Source organism: Colobus angolensis, unplaced genomic scaffold (assembly GCF_000951035.1).
Source record: "Colobus angolensis palliatus isolate OR3802 unplaced genomic scaffold, Cang.pa_1.0 Scaffold546, whole genome shotgun sequence".
Classification (NCBI taxonomy): Eukaryota; Metazoa; Chordata; class Mammalia; order Primates; family Cercopithecidae; genus Colobus; species Colobus angolensis.
This window is the reverse complement of record NW_012118999.1, coordinates 685,453-701,677: the sequence shown is the minus strand read 5'-3', so window position 1 is coordinate 701,677 and position 16,225 is coordinate 685,453.

Sequence of the window (16,225 nt, the reverse complement as noted above, 5' to 3'; positions counted from 1 at the left end):
TCAGCCTCCCAAGTAGCTGGGACTACCGGTGCCTGCCACCACGCCCGGCTAATTTTTTGTATTTTTAGTAGAGATGGGGTTTCACCGTGTTAGCTAGGATGGTGTTGATCTCCCAACCTAGTGATCCACCCGCCTTGGCCTCCCGAAGTGCTGGGATTATAGGCGTGAGCCACCGCGCCCAGCCCATCTGTAGTAATATTTTTAACTCCTTTATGTAGTTTTTAAACTGTGGTATAATATGCATAAAACACATTATTTTAACTATTATAAATTGTACAATTCAGTGGCATTAAGTACATTGACAAGGTTGTGAAACAATCACTATGCGTTTCTAGAACTTTTTCATCATCCCGAACAGAAACTACACCCATGAAACAGCAATTCCACATTTGAGTGGTCATTTTAAAATGAATATTTTATCTTTTTATGTAAAGGAAAGAAAACTACCTTTTTAGCATTATTTGAGTATATTATCACATAGAAAATGAGAAAATAGAGATAAAAACGAATGAAAATGAAATCACTTTAAATTTCACTCTCCACAAATAAGTAGCTTCGATATTTTGTGATATGTGGGAGATAAGCTATGAGATGCAAAGGCATAAGAATGATACAATGAACATTGGGGACTAGGGGGAAAGGGTGAGAGGAGAGGGAGGGATAAAAGACTACAATGGGGACAGTGTATACTGCTCCAGTGATGGGTGCACGAAAATCTCGGAAATTACCACTAAAAAACTTATTCATGTAACCAAACACCACCTGTTCCCCCAAAACCTATGGAAATAAAAATAAATAAAGTCTTGTGGGAAAAAAAAAAGAATGAGATTGGAGGTGTGGAGCTGAAACCAGAGATATCATACCACATTTATTAGGCCTTGGCCAACTCAGTGAAAGCTTGTCAACCTCACAAACCTAAATTGATATGAAATACTGACTTGAATAAACTATCCCAGTGCCCTGGAAAAAAAATTTTGTGATATAGCTGTCACTAGTTTTCCTCTTGCAAACATCTATATATGTAAAATGAAATCCTATTATGAATTCTACTTTCTAACCATTTTAAAAATCTTTTAACTAGATAAGCACATTTTAGTAGATGTGGTAGGTAAATAACCATGAGGAAGAGAGGCAGAGAACTACTTCTCCATTTTAAAAAGACTTTGATGAGGAAGCAGTGAGGGGATAAAAACCCAAATGACCTGTTTTCATGAAGACCATTTCATCGGAAGACTAATTCTTCCTCAATCTACAACTGTCATGTTCCTAAAAATTACTGTAACAATTTGGCCTAAAGCCTAATTGTCATCCTTCATGGTGTCTCAAAATGAACATAAATGAATGAAAATCTTTAAAAAATATAACACAAAACAAAACTAATAGAAATGACTCCCTAAAGGGAGGGAACAGGATAGTGGAAGAAGGAATGAAATGAGATTTTATTATCTAATTATTATTTATGTTATTGTATAGTTATATATATTATATACATATTACATATATATGTAATTACATACATATATCATATTACATATATATCTATGTAGTCAGAGATATATTATAAGATGGTGGAGACTGCAGTTGAGCCATGATCACGTCACTGCACTCCAGCCTCAGCAACAGAGGGAAACCCTGTTTCTAAACAAGTAAATAAATAAAATTGTATTTTACATATAAAACATTTATGTGACTTATATGGCCAATCTATATAATATACATCTTATGGCTGGAGCTGAACAATTGGGGGGAAGGGAGGGTGGGGCAGCTGGGGGCTGGCCAGGGAGCTCTCTCTCTTTGTCTCTCAAGTCCTGTATGTAATCACAGGGCCTCTCCAAGTGGTCTTTCCATGTGGGCTAGTTTGGCCTTTCCCGTACATGGCACCCTCAGGGCAGTCAGAATGCTCACTTAGCAGCTGATGTCTTTGAGAGCAAGTATTCCAGTGAACAAGGTGGAGGCTGTATTGCCTTTTATGCCCTCACCTGGGAAGTCACACAATATTATTTCCTCTGTACTCTATCGGTTGAAACAGAATAAAAAACCAGCCCATTTTCAAGGAGAGAGTTCATAGATTGCACCTCTCTGTGAGAGTAATGTCAAAGAATTTGTGGACAGATTTTTAAACTGCCAGCCATAGCATCCTTAAAAACCTCACAACAGTACCCAATTCAAAAGGCCACAGAAGAATGGACAGTCTACATATCATGGTTACTTACAAGTAGGGACTTTTCTGATTCCCAGGCCCATGGAACAAACAATTCCTCTTAGAATTGCATATACCGCATGGATTTATCTAAAACATCATAACTTGGTATCTTTTAAGTTACTTTATGACTTATCACACGTGAAACGCCCAGCCTAGTACTGGGTCCGTAATAGACACTCTGTAAATATCGATGATAGCTGACACTTGTTTGAATTCCTCAGAAGTTTTTACTGATTGAGCACACTATTAATAAATAGTAGTTTGTGTGATCTCATGATTCTCTGAAACACTTGATGGAGTTACAGTTTGAAAGAAGAATGGACCTTTAGAAAACTAAAATTCAGTATAAAATGTTGCAGTTGGCTGATGTTTAGTGATAACAAGAGAGTGGGTATACCAGAAAAGTGCCATTTTTCTCTGTTTTTTTTTTTATTTTTTATTTTTCTGAGATAGAGTCTTACTCTGTCACTCAAATGGGAGTGCAGTGGTGCGATCATGGCTTACTTGAACCTTGAACTCCTGGGCTAAAGCAATCTTCCCACCTCAGGCTCCAGAGTAACTGAGATTACAGGGGCATGCTGCCACACCTGGCTAATTTTTTAAAAATTTTTTGTAGAGATAGGATCTTGCTATGTTGACTATGCTGGTGTTGAACTCCTGCCCTCAAGCGATCCTCCTTTCTCAGCCTCTATTTTTACTTTCTATCAGCTTTCTTTTGCTACAGATTGCCTTTTGAAAAACTCTCCTGAGCAACAGAAAAAAAGGAGCATCTCCCTTATGTGAAGTATCAATGTATCATGCCAAAGCTTTTTAAAGAATACTAATGATGGTTAGAATCCAGTCTGTTTAAAAATATTTCTGAAGATTAAGCAAAACATAGACCAGATTTTTGAATCTAGGGTATTCCTTTGGCTTATAAGTAACCTCAGATTTTCTGTTAAGTCTGAAATGTCAAAAATGAGGTATTAGACACAGTAATTCATTTTGCAATGTAAATTAGTGTGTAATTTCCCAAACTGACAGAAATGTTAGATAATACCTATAGCTATTCAAAGAGAGAAAATCTAATATTATACTAAAATAGAAGTTCCCTTAAAATTACAAGTCACATAAACAATGGGTAATTATAAATTGTGTGTGTTTATTTATTAAAATACTCATCAATTGTAATTGATGCTACTACATTACCTAATAAAATTATAACATAGTGTTCTAACTCTTCACTAATATACGTTGCCAACAATTACATAAATTTCAGTGCTTTTACTTTTCCTATTTAGTGAGTTTTATTTACCTCAGAATATTTGTGGAATTGATATCTAGCTCCACGTATCTTGATCTAAGAAGCTCAAGAACTCTGTGTACCCAATCAGTCAATTATCATGTATCATAGGGCACAAAATTTCAGAGGTTCAAAGGCTGTTGACTGAATTCAACTGTGCTTTTTATATCACACATACCAAAAAAGTCTCAAAAATTGCAAACAGATGACTCTAGAACTATATGAAAGTCTCTTCACATTCTCTGCAAAATGACCTTCTAAATCATGTCCTATAAGAAAACTGCTTTTCTTAATGGAATTTTATGAAAATTAATAATAGGTCTGAAAAAAAGAGAAGTACTACATATACTTTATTACATTCTTTGTGGAATATGTTCTGGAAAAATAGAAGGCATTACAGAAATCACTTAACTGAGGAAGAAGTTCTACTCTGCACAAAACTCCCATTGATGTCAGTGGGAGTTCTGCGAATCGAACAAATGTTGAATTTGACCCTGCAATGTTTAAACTGCAATCCTCCCTACTCTTGGCAGAGCCTGACTTCCCACTGAAAGGCGTTGTGGTCCGTGCTGGGATTACACAGCAGGTTAATAGTCTGGTTTTTCACTTCTTCTGGGGCAATAGATGAAACACATAATACTTTCTTTTAGGGCTATTACATACTTTTAAACACAAAAGACTTTAAATGAGGTGGTGTGAGAAAGTAAAAGGTAGAATCTGTGAATGGAAACTTCTGTTGCGAATGATTTTTATACTATCTTCTCCACTCGTGCCTGAGAAGCATCAATGAGTCCTATTTACATTAAAGGAAAAGGGAAGAATACCAAGATCTTAGAGACCACTTAGTATATCAGTATTGAAAATCAGCACTGAGTGAGCTATGTTCACTCTGTTTTTGTTGTATTCCATTACACACATATAAAGAATGGTTACCAGCAAGATCCCAATACAATTGTTTTTTGGTAAAATAAGACGGTATGATTATAAATAAAGTTAAGAAAAAACACATGTTTTTACCACAAGGTAAGATACTGCAGAACCAAACTAGAGTGGCTCATTTTCCACTCAATCTCACAAGAAAAGACGTGACTCTAGTTATGGATCTAGCATAATCACGTATTGCTGCTACCCAAAAATGAGTATTATGTTCTGGATCAAAGGCCTTGAAATCACCCAGTCTATATAGTTATACTCAGGCACTTCAATAACAACATAATCAGGGTCTTATTTTTAGCTGTTGGTATTCAGTGGAATTATTTGTCCTCCTTTGTATACTTTGTAAATGCTTTTTTTTTTCTATAGCACATACATATTGCCCTTATGGAGAGGAAATAATGAAAGAAAGGGATCAGCTTTTGTTTGAAAGGAGCAGAAGAAGAGGAAGATGAAAAAACAGGAAGTATTTCAAGTTGAAATTAGAACTTTTTGTTTTTATTTGACAGAAGATTGTGGATTTTTTAAAAAAGCAAACCCCAATGATTAAAAGTGAAAATGTTGGCTTATACATGGTGTGAGAAAGCTGCTATTTCAGGCATTAAACATAGTTACAGGTTTACATATAGTTTATGGTTGAGGTTTATGCTCTGGTCTTTCAGGTTGCTGGGTTCATATTCCAGCTCTGCAACTTCCTAGCTACATAGTCTTGTACAGGCAGGTTATCTATTAACCAGCATCCTAATTTATTATTCTGATAGGAATGTATTGAAGAGGAGGAAGGCTTGGGAGAAGTTTACAGACGCTGAGCTGTGTTGGTTGGATCAGCTGTAGAGGCTTGGGCTCTCAGGCATCAGATGCTTGCTTGCACAGGTAGTTGAGAAGGACACTTGGGAACCATGAGCTTCAGGGTCTCAGGGCAGTTTCAGAATGGCCTTCTGTTTCATTAATTCTCTACCCAGGAGGCTCTGATGCTGCAGGATCCTCTTTCCAGGGGAAATCAGACTCACTCAGGAACTGAATGGCCTCTAGCAATTTTCTTTCTTTTTTTTTTTTTTTTTTTTTTTTTTTTGAGACGGAGTCTCGCTCTGTCGCCCGGGCTGGAGTGCAGTGGCCTGACCTCAGCTCACTGCAAGCTCCGCCTCCCAGGTTCACGCCATTCTCCTGCCTCAGCCTCCCGGGTAGCTGGGACTACAGGCGCCGACCACCTCGCCCGGCTAGTTTTTTTGTATTTTTTAGTAGAGACGGGGTTTCACCGTGTTAGCCAGGATGGTCTCGATCTCCCGACCTCGTGATCCGCCCGTCTCAGCCTCCCAAAGTGCTGGGATTACAGGCTTAAGCCACCGCGCCCGGCCAATTTTCTTTCTTTTTAACTAATTCAGAACTTGTTACTGTTTTATTATTTTTTATATTATAGATTTAAAAGTTTTAAATCCATACATCTCTTAATGTTAATGCCATTCATTTTTAAATATTTATCTAAAATTTTTCTTATGTTTACATTATATTGAAATCCATTTCATGTTCTGGCTTTTATGAAAATTTAACCCTAAATCTTTTTTTTCCTCTACTTGCTCTTTTTCACAATTTTAACTCTCACATCAATTTTAACTCTCACATCTCTCTTTCATCTTATTTTCTACAAACATTTCAATCTTTTAAAAAGATGTTATTTCAATTCCTAGTTTTAGGTCTGTTTTAATCCTTTTTAAAAAATTTTTATTGATTTATTTTTTGAGATGGAGTTTTGTTCTGTTGCCCAGGCTGGAGTGCAGTGGCATGATCTCTGCTCACTGCAATCTCTGCCTCCCAGGTTCAAGTGATTCTCCTGCCTCAGCCTCCCAAGTAGCTGAGATTACAGGTGCCTGCCACCATGCTAGGCTAACACACTAGCTAATTTTTATATTTTAACTAGTGACAGGCTTTCATCATGTTGATCATGCTGGTCTTGAACTCCTGACCTTCAGTGATCCACCTATCTCGGCCTCCCAGAGTGCTGGGATTACAGGCCTGAGCCACTGTGCCCAGCCTGTTTTAGTCTTAAAAATTTATGTTGCTGGATGTGGTGGCTCACGCCTGTAATCCCAGCACTTTGGGAAGCTGAGGCGAGTGGATAACCTGAAGTCAGGAGTTCAAGACCAGCCTGGCCATCATTGCAGAACCCTGTCTGTAATAAAAATACAAAAAAATTAGCTGGGCGTGGTGGGGCAGGTGCCTGTAATCCCAGCTGCTTGGGAGGCTGAGTCAAGAGAATCACTGTAACCTGGGAGTTGGAGGTTGCAGTGAGCTGTGACTGTGCCACTACAGTCCAGCCTGGGCGACAGAGTGGGTCTCCATCTAAAAAAAAAAAGAAAAAAATTATGTTGAGCCTAATTTTTTCCCTTCTTCTACCTGAGCCCATATTTTTTCTCTATTACTTGTCTTTATAATAGCTGACAGGAAGAAATTCAAGGAAGTGTGAAGAGTGGATAAAGTCCATATTATAAGTAGAGGCAGAAAGAGAAGATTTTCTTCCTCTCTCTCTCCCTGACTCCTGCAGCTATTCCTGCACTAGCCTCCTTAGATCCTTCCACAGTATTCTTTAGTCCAAATAGAACCTTAATCCACTTAACCTGGGAGAATTTGAGAGTTAATTCCCTTCACGGCCTTAAATCCATTACACAAACAGCACTTTTGATTTGCCAGAACAATTTGCTGCCATCTCACACTGTTCAGTCCTTATTTAAAAATTCATGGTTTCCAAAGTATACAATTATTGGAATTGGGCAAAGTATATAATTATTGGAATTTGGGCAAACTATGGCAGATACACACCCAGAAGCCTGGTGGTCTGCCTAGAGGAATATACTCAAGGAGGGGTTCACTAGGATATGCCCAGGTCTGACCCTTTTGAGATGGTGCTTCCTTAAATATTCCATGCTTCCTCAAAAAGTTCCATGAACTTCCCTACTGACATTCATGGAGAGTGGCACCAGAAAGACTCTTGTCTAGTTTCAGGGACCATGTTTAAACCGGTTTAATTCCAGTCCACGGTCATCAGATTAGTTCACTTCCCTTTCTGTTCAGGTCATGGGAGCACCCTTTAATTATAGTCCAGTGGAGTTCTTTTTGCTTGAGAGAACTGAAAAACAATCACCACCCCAAATACAATAACAGCTGAAGCTGGCTAGAGTTCCATTATCATTTCATTTCAAATGGGGTTATTCCTCACCTAGGTTTTTAAAGCCTCTATACGTTTTCAAATATTGATTGGCTCTTTATATATATTTTTTGTAAACTTTCAAAATGTCTTTTGTAAATAGTTTAATTGGATTTTGTAAATAGTTCAACTGGATTGTTATTTTCTTCCAGACTTACAAGAGCTGTTTGTATATATGGATATTAAATTGTTTCTTATATTGTTTCTAATGTTTTAACTTTGTTTGGTGTCTTTTGCCAACAGAAGTTTTAAACATAGTTCTGTCAAACTTTTCTTTGGTGGCTTCTGGGTTGCTCCATGTTTGGATTGCTATGTGGTAACAATGTGGCATGGTTGAATATACACTGAGGTGAGAGAGAACGGAGTTCTAATTATGGTTTTGCCACCAACCAGTAGAGTGACTTTGGGCAAATCTTCAAACCTGTGTTCGCTCAGCTATAAAATGCAGTTGAAGTAGAAACAAGATGACCTCTGAGGTTTCTTCCTGCTTATTCATCCACTACTGAACATTCTCAGATTCTAGAGTTTTAAAAGCTTATTTTCTTTAAGTAGGCCAATCATTCTCCCTGAAACGAACATTTCTCATTTGCCTAGTGACATTTTCATAGTGTAAAATCTAGCTAGTGTCAGAATTATCAAAATTTCTGAATTTTTGGCATCTGGATTAATAATAAATTTTTGTATAAGATTTGGTGAGTTTATGCTTGTTTTCTCTTACAGGTTATAGCATAGGCTTTATAGAGAATAGATACTGCATTTAATATGTAATCTAAAGTATGTATATTATGGAGCAACTAAGTCATGGACATTTAATATGGCTTATTATATTTTATTGATGATAATGAATTATAGTCCTCTTGATACAAGAAAAAAAGGATAGCTTTTACTTGTGTAGTGTTGATAGTGTGCTTTCACATTCATCATCTCGTTTGGTGCCCACAATAATCCTATGAGAAAGATTAGAGGACTTATTCTATTTTATAAATCATGAAGCATCACACAAAGAGATTAAATGATTTATCCAAAGTCACCAGCCAGTAAATGCTAATGTCAGTGCCCATACTTTTCTCTCTTTCTTTCCTTCTCCCCTCCCTCCCTCTCTTCCTTCCTCCTTCCGTCTTTTCTTTCTTTCTCCCTCCCTCCTTCCTTCCTTCCTTCCTTCCTTCCTTCCTTCCTTCCTTCCTTCCTTCCTTCCTTCCCTCCTTCCCTCCTTTTTTTGAGACAGAGTTTCAATCTTGTTGCCCATACTGGAGTGCAATGGTGCAATCTCAGCTCACCACAACCTCCGCCTCCCGGGTTCAAGCAATTCTCCTGCCTCAGCCTCCTGAGTAGCTGGGATTATAGGTGCCCGCCACCACTCCCAGCTAATTTTGTATTTTTAGTAGTGATGGGGTTTCTCCATGTTGGTCAGGCTGGTCTTGAACTCCCAACCTCGAGGTGATTCAGCCGCCTTTGGCCTTCCAAAGTGCTGGGATTACAGGCATGAGCCATCACGCTCAGCCACCCATGCTTTTCTTAAAGATGATAATATTGATGAGAAAAAATACATTGGTTAGGTTTAATTACTACAGAAGACAAAATAGAAATATCAGTTATCTACAAGGTAGGGTGGTGAGATATAGGTAAATGAAATAAAATATCAAGAATAAACAGTATTTCTATTAATAGCTTGGTATGCTACATACCAGGAAATACGACAGATATACTATATACAGTTTTGTATAAGAAAACAAAAAGCCTCAGAGGGAATTTCAAGAGGTAGAAAGAACCATCCATCTTAGAGAAAAACTAGAAGAACAAAAGAATTGAAAGTAAATTAGAATTGAAAAACCATCCATCTTAGAGAACCATTCATCTTAGAGTAAAACTAAAAGAACAGGAGAATTGAAAATAATTAAAAACTAAGGAAACGAGAGCTAGGCATGGTGGCTCACACCTGTAATCCCAGCACTTTGGGAGGCTAAGGTGGGAGAATCACTTGAGCCCAGGAGTGTGAGACTACAGTGAGCTATGATCATGACACTACACTCTAGCCTGGGAAAAATGCTAAGAAAACTAAAATAATAGATCTGAAGCTAGAGAAAAACAGAAGGGAGAGGAAATATTTAAAAATATGTTTTAATTTAGATCAGCATTTTTGAAGGAAATTGACAGCATTTATAGTCACTTCCGAGAAAAATAAATTTCATCCCAAGGGAATGAAGTATGTGTGCCAAAGTATATTCAGAATTATTTTAGAAAATTCAATGGAAAAATATCACTTTCCATTACTGATTAAATCAGATGTAGGTGAGATTTGTCCAATAGTCTGCTTATGATACAGTAGTTTTTGACAATACAGAGAGAATTTACTCTGACTTTATTTATTTATTTATTTCAGACAAAGTCTCGCTCTGTCACTAGGCTAGAGTGCAGTGGCGTGATCTCGGCTCACTGCAACCTCCGCCTCCCAGGTTCAAGAGATTCTCCTGCCTCAGTCTCCCGAGTAACTGGGACTACAGGGGCATGCCACCACACCCAGCTAATTTATGTATTTTTAGTAGAGATAGGGTTTCACCATGTTGGACAAGATGGCTTGATCTCTTGACCCCATGATCCACCCGCCTCAGCCTCCCTAATGCTGGGATTACAGGTGTGAGCCACCCGCACCGGGCCTACTCTGACTTTAAAATAGGAATGATGTGATGCTTAACTAGTAAATACAATTTTTATGTAACATAGTTGGCATTTTTGAACAGGGCAGTTAAGCATCTTACTACCCCTCGAATTACATTCAATACCCATTTACTGGCTATTTTCATGGCATTTTTGATGCTAAACAGTTTCTAAAATAAAATACTATAGAAAAATTTAAGTTTATTAAATGTGGGAATAAGTGAGATAAAGAGCAATTTCATTACCCAAAGAAAGATAATATTAAGTGGAAACCTGTGTTGAAGGGTGATAAGCAGTCTAACAGAAGCCTAAGTAGAAGTCTAAATAAACTTCTTTTGTTGATTTAATACTGCTCTGATTTGGAAAGAGGTATGCATATTGTAATATGATAGAAATAGATTATGATTCATACTAGGGAGGACTGGAGAGGAGAAGTAAATCAGAAGAAGGCACAAAGTTGAAAATTATTAGTTTGATCATTTGCCTCAGTTGATCCAGGACAGTCTTGGTTTTACATTTGTTGTGCCTGTGTAATCATTTTTTATTGTTATTATTATTTTGAGACAGGATCTCACTCTGTCACCCAGGCTGGAGTGCAGTGGCACAATCTCAGTTCATTGCAACCTCTGACTTCTGGGCTCAAATCCTCCCACCTCAGCCTCCCAAGTAGCTGGGACTATAGGCACCCATCCTATATCCAACTAATTTTTGTATTTTTTGAAGATATGGGGTTTCACTATGTTGCCCAGGCTGGTCTCAAACTCCTGGATACAAGCGATCTGCTCACCTTGGCTTCCAAAAGAGCTGGGATTATAGGCATGAGTCACTAAGCCCCACCCCTGTGTAATTATTAATAATGTCTTCGTTCACTCTCAAAGTGTCCTAGTTTGGATGACAGACTATATGGTCACCTTAGAAATAATGGAAGTATAGTATATATTATTGGTGCCTTTAAAAGTACATTACTAGGCCGGGATCGGCCCAGTAGTTACTAGTCTCAGTAACTCAGGAAGCTGAGGTGGACTCAGTAACTCAGAACCGCTGGAGCCCAGGGGTTCTAGGCCACAGTGTGCTATGATTGTGCCTGTGAAGAACCACTGCAGTTCAGCTTGGGGCAACATAGTGAAACCCTTGTCTCTAAAAAAACAGTGTAGTACTAGTGATAGCTAATACTTTTGAGTCTGCCAAGCACTGTGATATTGTGTTAAATACTTTATGAGCATTGTCCCATTTAGTTTTCCTAATAATCTGTAAGGCAGTATTATAATCCCCTTTCTAGAGAAGAGGAAGCTCAAGTTTATGTTTATAGATATTCAGGAACTTGCCCAAGGTCACTCAAGTAGCCAAGTTTCTAATTCAAGCAGTCTTGTTTCAGAAGCCACACAAATAATCACAATGCATTATTTATTTCTCTCCCCACATTAAAAAACTTCATAATACATCTGAAAGAAATTCAACTTTGATAATTTACAAAATATATAGCATAGAAAAAAAGATTATTAAGCATATACAAGAGGGAAGAAAACATCAAAAGTTTTCCAAAAGCTTTTCACAAATAAAGGCAGACTTTCCATGCAATGCATAAAATATTTTTAAAAAATATGCTTGAAATGTCAAAACATGTTATGGGAGAGGTGATTCCATTCTCAAAGTATTACAGAATCCATAATATTGGTTCTTGCATGTACAGCCTCTTTTGAGCCAAAGAACTTCTTTCCTGCAGACTTGCCACCCTAACCTCCTGGCCTCTCTATCAAGAGACTAAGATGGAAGTAAAAAGGGAGAAGTCAAATCCCTATTAAAAATACACGTTATAGTGCATTTTGACGTAATTGATCCAATGCTTCTAGACTTCATTAAAATCTAACCCTATTCTAGCCTGAAGATTCACTTTTCCCAAACACTACTCTACTAAAAACTGTTTTAGGTAACCAGTTCTTTACTAGGGGTCTGGTAAAGGAGAAAAGAAGAATTATCATCCCAAATTTGTCCTTGTCCTCTATTTTTGTCTCCTCAATGTTCTTATGCAGGTGCTTGGCTGGTATGGGGAAGTGATGGGGTATCTTTTTTAAAACAGTGGATGGGCTCTCTCTCACAGCAGCTTTTTCCCCCTATGAATGCTGTGTACATTCCCTGGAATGCTCAAGGCCTTAAGGCTTTCCTTCAGTTGAAATGGCTTATCTCTAGCAGACAGTAATTCCTTTTCTGAGCCCAGCCATTGGGAAGGGGAATCCCAAAGAAAAGATTTTCTGCCTTTCACAGAGAATCATTCAAAGATTCACAACAGGGAACTTGAAGCTATACTATCAATAAACATTAGTTAACTTACTCTCTAAGGTAGTCTTGGAATTCAGTTAATTGTTCCAGAATCACAGGCAGCCTTGTTTAAGGTGGGGTTTTATTTCTTCTTTAATCATAACTGAAAAGTTAAGTCCATCTTAGTGTAACGTCCTGCGGGAGGATTTTCAAAGGAAACTAATCTGTAAAGCATGGAATGAGAGTACCTTCTAGAATAAATGGAAGATTTGACTCTATCTGTGTGTGCTGCTTATATGAAACAAAACTAAATACTCAGTGATTAATAACAAAGATGGATTGTTGTTGTGATTGCTGAATACTCTGATTATATACCTGCCATTTCACCCTTCCATATGCGCACAGATGCAAAATTCCAGAGAAAATACTTTATAGATTATCAAAGAAATATTTCACAAAATAGATTACTACAGTTGACCTTTGACCTCACAGGGTGGACTGCATGGTTCAACGCAAACAAACTTTTTTAGTAAATATATTGGACTTTTTTTGAAGATTTGCGACGATTTGAAAAACTTGCAAACTGTGTAGCCTAGAAACACTGAATTTTTTTTAACTTATGTATGTCACGAATGCATAAATATGTGTAGACACTAGTCTATTTTTATCATTTACTACCATAAAATATAAACAAACCTATCATAAAAAGTTAAAATTTATCAAAATGTAGGCACACACTTACAGACCAAACATGGTGCTATTTGTAGCGGGGAGAAATGTAAACAAATGTAAAGATACAGTATTAAATCATAACCGCATAAAATTAACTGTCATGCAAACTGTACTGCTGTAATAATTTCGTAGCCACCTCTTGGTGCTATTGCAGCAAACTTAAGTGTTGCCAGTATTTGCTTTAAGCTGTGTAATGCTAATCATCTCTGAGTGAGCAGTTCATCTCTCCAGTAAATTGCATATTGCAGTAAAAAGTTATCTCTCATGGTTCTCACATATTTTCCATCATGTTTAGTGGAATATTGCAAAACTTTAATAACACTATGGCTTCTATACGAAGTGCCACTGGTGATGCTGCAAGTGTTCCCAGGAAGCAAAGTCATGATAGTACAAGAAAAAGTTGAACTGCTTGATATGTACCATAGACTGAGGTCTGCTATTTCGGACAATTCATCTTGTAAAGAGACAATGTAAACTTATGGTATCGACATTACTGTGAATGTAGTTTCTCTTCCTTATGATTTTCTTAATAACATTTATTTCTCTACTTATTGTAAGAAGACAGTTAATAATACATATAAGATACAAGAAATGTGTTAATCAACTGTTTTATGTTATCAGTTAGGCTTCTGGTCAGTAGTAGGCTTATTAGCAGTTGTTCAGTTTTGGGAGAGTCAAATGTTATATGCTCACATAGTTGGCCGGTGCCCCTAAATTCCATATTATTCAAGGGTCAACTGTATTGATAAGTGTATCCTGGATTCCATCCTTTTTTTTTTTTTTTTTGTAGAGACAAGGTCTCGCCATGTTGTCCAGGCTGATCTTGAACCCCCGGGCTCCCTCCAAAGTGCTGGGATTACAGGTGTTAGCCACTGCAACCGGCCGGATTCCATCCTGTTAAGGCCAGTGTATTAGGGGGCTCATTCTCACAGTATGAGTAAGCAGGACTTATTTAGCCATCAAAAGGGTCCTTTTATTTCCTGTAATCCTCTACTCTCTATATATCGCTCCAAGGAATGAGACTACATTTCCCTCTCCTATCAACTCAGCCTCAGCACATGTTATCTCTATTTTTCCCTTCCAGCAAAAGCTGTTTTAGGGAAACAACCTGATGAATTAGGTATAAATGACTAACAAGGCTTAAAATATTACTTTTCCCAGGATTATGGTTTTGTGCTAGAGAAAAAAACTGCTTAAAGGGATAACACTCTAATGGCAGAATTTCAGGTGAGTTGGAGGGTTTTTAGTTATAGGTACTTTTCTAGTCTGCCAGCTTGGTCCTGAGTATGAGTTTAAAATTTTAAAAAGGTTAGGACCAGGGCACGTCTTAGCCTAAAGCAGTGGCCTGATCAGTTGTTTAAGTTTTGAGAGGAGGGTTAGGTTTACTCGAATCTATGGCATCACATTTAAAGGGGTCTTGAATCAACCTGAAATTAGAGGCAACACTGGAATCCCAGAATCTAGCTGGTTTTCCACTAGTATAGGAGATATTCCATCCTGGGACCCTTAAGCATTCTGAAAGGAGAGTGACCCTTTCAGTTCAGAGCTATGTCACTGAGTTCTGATCAGACACAAAGCGGTTTTTGAAAATGGAGCAAGAAATATTCCTAGCGATGATTACAAATAGCTTGTACAATATGCTAACTTTAGCTTTTTATGCAATGGTTAAGATTCATTTTCACATAAAATAGATATCCAGCTTGGTAACATTGGCATAGCTGCTGTCATTTCCTAGCTTCTAGCGAATACTCTTACCTCTAATTCAGCACTGAATCTATCTGAACACTTCAGTACTACCTGTAAATCTTCAACTTCTGCTCTATGCTAAATAACCTAATACCTGTATTAATTCCAGCAGTTCTTCAAGTAGTTAAAAATGCTCCCAATCTGAATAAAATAACTTGAATATCTTCGGCGTTATTTCAAGTGTTTGTAACTAATGTCAACTCATTTTGATAAATAATTACTTGGTGGAATTTACGCACTCTTTCCATTGGCAAGCCAAAAAAAAAAAAAAATGGTCTGTAGGGGATGTAGCTCTTTATTCAAACTTGGTAATAAATAATTATCTCTGGAATACAGACGGAAGAACTGAACCAGGGACTTCAGGGACCCAGAGGCTAATTATCATCACTGTACACAGTTAAGTACAGCAGAGAATGGGGGTGGCGAATGGTTTGCTCCGCTATACGCTCCTTCTCTGGGTAAAACAAGGCCGTCTTTTCTGTGAACATATTTAAAGCAAGAACTGCAAAAACTGTACAATGTTATGGTTGAGGCTTTCTATTTGCCATATGTGTTGACAGAATGCTTAAGAGTCCCTCTCCGCAATAAACGCAAACCCTGCCAGGCTGAATTATTAGGGCCAGCGCAATTCAACGACTGCACCACCACCGAACCGCTGGGGTTGGAAGCCTGCGTCGCATCGGAGCGTACCCATGTTTCCTCTAACAAAGGCACGATCTTGAGGCCATTTCGCGGGCCCTTTTCCCCCTCCCAGCGCCAGCTTTGTCTCCCCGCCGGTGTCAGGCTGGGACTTGGAGGAGGCTGAGCTGCGCCGTTGGGGAACAAGCTCGAAGGGCGGGCGTGGGAAGCTGCGCCGCGCTGCCGCTGTGGTTTCCTGCGACCTGAGCGTGCCATTAGAGGAAGGTGGAGTGCTGCAGCTGCAAGAGATACCTGCTGCCTTCAAATCAGGGCTGGACTCCAACAACCCCTGTGCACCGATTACTGTCGTACAAAGAAACTCCATCGGCCGGGGCGGCGGAGGCCTGTGGGCTCTCTATCTCCCTGGCTGGGCGCGGGGCCGCTAGCAGACAGCAGGGTCAGCGTCGCCAGCGTTCCCCACCTTGGGGGGCTCAGAAGTGGGGGAGTGCGGGGTCGGGGAGCGGACGGGAAGCGACAGGCAGGCCTCGGGTAGCCTGGGCCGGAGCGGGCCTGTGGGCTCTCTATCTCCCTGGCTGGGCGC